Below are 5,232 nucleotides of genomic sequence, written 5' to 3'. Positions count from 1 at the left end.
AAGGTGTATTTATATCTTTAAGACTAGGGCATGTTTGCACTGAAATTATAGATTCTTCTCTGCGTTTCAAATCTCCAGAAATGCTTTATTTCAAAACACAAAATAAATTAAGCAGACATGGGTACACCTGGGGTCAAAACCAAAACATCTTTCTGGAGTAGTTGAATGAAGCTTGTAGAACTTCATATATTTTGATCATATTGATTTCAAGAACAGAAACTTTGAGTCTGATTTTGACATAAAACTCAAAGTTGTCTAATACTAGTTGAACACACCTGAATATTCCATCAGCTTGGCACAGATAAGAACATGTAAAATGCAGAGAGTGCTTGGGATGTTGGCTCATGGGAATTGTAAAAAGATGTTGCAGACTCAGCCCAGAAAGAGCTCTCGGAGACTTTGGCTGCCTAAGCATAGCAGTCATCTATATGAATACGCAGACTGAAATTTTTAGGCATCTAGGAGTTATCCAAATTTAGGCAGATCTTTAAAACAACTGGATGGTCCATCCTTTACAGTTCTATCAAGTACATTTCACAAAAAAGGTGGTAGAGTTTCCTAACTATAGACTTGTGAGACTTATTCTGACATAATCTTCCCAGTCCTGTATTTGGAAACAATTGACCCATCATAGAGCTTTAAAAAAAGAGGAAAAAATAAGCCTGAGGCAAACACCTGCCACAACAAATTTTAACACATGTGATCAAAACTTGACAAAGATATAGGCAACCTAATACAAGATTTTGTAATGGGAAGTGTCAGTCAATTTTAATTATATGTGTTGCTATGAGCTCCACCTATAATTAACAATATTCCATTCTGTTGTTCAGCTGCATATTCTTTTCCCACATTTATCTAGAATGAGTCATATAGGAATAAAAATAGATTAACATTCTCAAAGCAGAGGGTTGATGTATGAGGGCAGATGTCTCTGTATTTCCCCAAAATGAAAGACCTAATTTTGACAGGCAATGAATACTTGCTCAGCAGTCTCCACTGGTTTTATCAATTCTCATTTGACCCTTAGGACTGGTCTGAAATGTATACAACCTTTAACAATTTAGAAAGGATTATGGAGGAATAAAAATACTTTTCTGAAGTTTCCTTGAGGGCATGAAACAGCACCCTAGGTGTACATATTATGTGAGACAGGAGCTGCTGTATATTACCTAGTTCAACTAATAAAAAAAACCAAGAGTCATAAATTTCAGCTGGTTACCTGAACCTTACATTTAGGACAGGTGCAGGACTTTGTGATTGACTTTGTTGAACTTCATGAGGTTCCTGTTCCCTCGTCTCTCCAGCCTGTTAAAGTCTTCCTGAACTCCAGTGCTACCCTCTGAGGTGTCAGTCTCCCTTCAGTCTGGTATCACCCATGAATTTGCCAAGGGTGAATTCCATCCTGTCATCCAGGTTGTTAACAGGGATGTTAAACAGTATTGGCTTCAGTATTGACTTCTGAGGAAAGGCATTGGTAACTAGTTACCAGCTGGACTTAACACTGTTAAATGTTAAAGCTGAGAGATTTTCAGGAACGCAAAGAATACTTAGGAATCCATCTTCAACAGGTTGCTGAGGAGAGATTCTGCATCTCAACCTACATGAACATGTAAACTGACAATCTGGTTTTACAGCCATTGCTTCATTTTACCTTAGAATTAGGGCCTGCAATAAGCTATCTAGACGTGTGTGGCAAGTGTACGAGCCCATGTTTCTTCCTTCATCCACACCTCCTATTCCTGCATGGATATTTTTAAACTGTAGCAACTACATCCACTACTGTGAAACAACATCTTTTACAAATAAATTAGGTGTAAACTACTCTGTCCAGTGGGACAGATCTCAAAATTTTATCATTGGTAGACTTCTGTATATCCTCTCTTTAATTACCTGGAAAAACTGGTGGGCTAGAGAAATGGACTGCCCTCCATGGAGTGAGCTTGACCTGTGCTATGTATTTGCCACTTGCCAACTCATTCATGACTATATATATTCAAAGGTTGTCTGATGTACAAGATTTTTTCTTCTGTAATATATAATTAAAAGCTATAGCATTTAAGGTTATATTCAGCTCTCTTTTGCAAAGGATTATGGAATTGGGTAGGATCTAAGTCACTACACTATTATTATATTTAACATTTTTCTCCATTTTCCATTCAAGGCTGAATCTAGAACTGTAATGTGTGACAAAAAAAAAATCATTGGAATGTACTAATATACTATGTTTTGAAGCTTGCAATTAGATGCTTCTGTGCATATTTTCATCATTGCTTATAGTCAAAATTATGTTGATTTACTCTGTATACATTTTTCTGGAAATTTTAATTATGCTTTACCATCTCACCTTTGGGGAAGGCATAAATCACCTGCATAGTATCCTGCGTCGAAATTATGCTGATAACTTGATTATTTAAGATGACTCAGGACAGCCCTTGCTGCAGTGTCACTTAAAACACATAACTAAAATGTAATAAATCTTGAGTTTCTAGGAATTTTTGTGACATCATCACAAATTGTAATGATGTGATTATACATCATATACTAGAGTCATAATTACATTCTAATTATGCAAGGAGAAGTATTTATACTAAAACAGGCAATTAAGTGTAATTACACTAATGATGTAAATGTGCAAGCATTAACTGAAATTGATTTGAAAAGGAACTAGGGAAATGTATACAAATAAAACATATTTGATGGCTAAAAAAAAGCAAACCTCTCTGTTAAATGTTAACTCTTAATTATGTATTAGGAACATCATGCAGGGAAATGCCCCAAGGTCATTTTTCCTCCCGGAGCTCCTACTAAATGCTGCTATTCTCTGGCCCTTAAGGAGAGTGAGAGATTACTTTTTTTACCCAGATCTTTTCAGCCAGATGGAGAGGAAACCTCTTAAGAATGCTCTCCAAAAGAAGTATCTGTGGCTATCTATGTGGTTAGTTATTAAATAGTGCAACTAACTGACACTCATGTTTTTCATATTTTCCCCAAAATAACTAAGATTTGTTACATGCAGGTACCTAGAATGTCATTCCTTATTTTCTTTGTCAATATTTGCTTTCTAGCCTGACCACTTTCTTGTTCTCAGATCCCTGTCTTATGTCCTTCCTTCCTTGTTTACCACAGGGCACTAGCTAAATCAAGATTATGTTTTAAGAAAAGTCCTAGTCTTGACTGCCCCACACATGCAGTTACCTCATGATCTGTAGTAAACCTTGCAGAATTTTCTGCTACTTGATTTTCTTTGAATTTACCTGAAAAATCATAAATGTTTTCAGCACAGTTTTGTTTGTGTGAATCACAGTTTAAACCAAATATGCTTATGTGAAATGCTTATTAAAAAAGCAAAGGAATGCTTAGCATCATAAAGAGTCTACAAACAGAGTAAATAATATGTGGGCAAATTATTCAGTGTTTCACAACTATGGGTAAATTGCACATTTAATGCACATATTGATAATTTTCTGTCATTCTAAAATAAACTAGTATATAGCATCTATGGAGTGTGTATGTCTGAAAACATTGTGTACTTGTAATCATATATATATGTATATATATGTATATATATAGATGTACACATGTTTCATACACATATACATGAACACTCAGAGACTTCCTACTGAGCAAATGGCCACTTTCACTCTGAATTACGAAAGCTGCTGATTCTATCCCTCAATTGACAAAGAAGTTTTTCATTCACCGGAATGGATGGATTGTCCAGAAATACTGTTTACAAGGATTCTCCTAGGGGAACATCATCTCTATCATCCTTTTGTGCTTCTGCTCAGGTCTGGGCACAATGAAATGCTCCTAAACATTGTAGAATATTACAGAGAAAAACAACTTAATGCTTTTCCAGTTTTACTTTATTCTAGACACACAAAAAGGTTATGAAGTCATGACATGATCATCAATTCAAAAGCACTTGTAAATCTCAGCATGAACCTTTATCAGGCATTACTCTAGAAAAGTGTGATTGCATTTGTCTTTGAAAAGTGTAACACAAAGAGAAGTGATCTCTCAGCAGAGTTTTAAGATCTTGACCAGGGCTGTCCTGACACAAAATTGAAAACTTATGTTGTTAGTCCAGCCCTGATCTCCTTCACTGCCTTTTCTTGTTTCTTGAACCTGAGAAACAACAAATGCACTATGGTAGATAGACAGCTGACCCTTCTTCTGCACCTTCGTATTTCTCTTGTAAGCCTGTACTGCTTCACGCTGCCTTACAGCTTATAGCTGTAATACAACCTTTATTCTGGATAGGTACTTCACTAAATCTCATGGAAGAACAGGGGGTTTGCTTTTAGGTCAAAGCTTTTCTCCAGTACTTAAAATGCAAGATTTTGTAAAGTGATATGCACATAATGTAATAGCATCTGTTGCAAAAAACAGCTGAACTTGGGCTCAGCAAGAGTTGTTGAACATTAGAAGTCCAGTTTCTTAAGGAAACTGTCTATTCATTGTCCATCTCTGAGCCCATTCCTCTCTATGTACCTCTGATCACAGTAACCAATTTCAATGAAATTTGAAAATGGAAGAAATGACAAAGCTAATTAAATTATCTCAAAAGTTCTGTCAGCTGGGCTGATGCAAGAATAAAAACTTGTCTCCTTACTGAAATAAAGGCAGCAAAAATCCTCTCTTAAATATTCAACTCGGCAGCCATGAGTTGGTCAGTAGTTATCAATTATTCTTAGAATAACTGCCTTCTATACTGCCCTTAAAAATAAAGAGGAAGAGGAAGGCTAAGTGGCAAAAGACTCAAATCTGTAGAAAGCCAGGCTACTTCAGTGCCTGTAATGTTTCACTACTGCTTGTGACCCTTGTTATTGAAGCTACTGTTACCTGTTACTTAGCCTTTTCGCAGGATTCTCAAGTTTCAACTGTCAGATATGCAAACCTATGTCTTCAGGGTAAGGTTTCAATTCCAGGGCCACAAGTTTTCTGCATGCATAAGAAAGTTGAACCTAAGTCTGCAGTTGAAACATTACAGACTGAAGCAATTTGTTTAATCGTGTAAGTTTACAAAGCCACCGAGGCAAAGGGCTCCGAAGCGGAGGATCGCGCCGGGGGACCCTTCCTGAAGCGGCAAAACCCACAAAAAGCAAAGGCGCAGGGAGTGAGAGGGTGCCCCAGCCCCCCACCCCGAGCCGGAGGAGGGAGCCCCTGACGAGCGGCAGCTCGGACTCAGCGTGGGCGGGGACAAGAGGGGCGGCGGCCAAACCTCCTCAC

This window comes from Pygoscelis adeliae, unplaced genomic scaffold (assembly GCF_000699105.1).
Source record: "Pygoscelis adeliae isolate BGI_AS28 unplaced genomic scaffold, ASM69910v1 Scaffold15, whole genome shotgun sequence".
NCBI lineage: Eukaryota > Metazoa > Chordata > Aves > Sphenisciformes > Spheniscidae > Pygoscelis > Pygoscelis adeliae.
Note: the sequence above shows the minus strand (reverse complement) of the source record.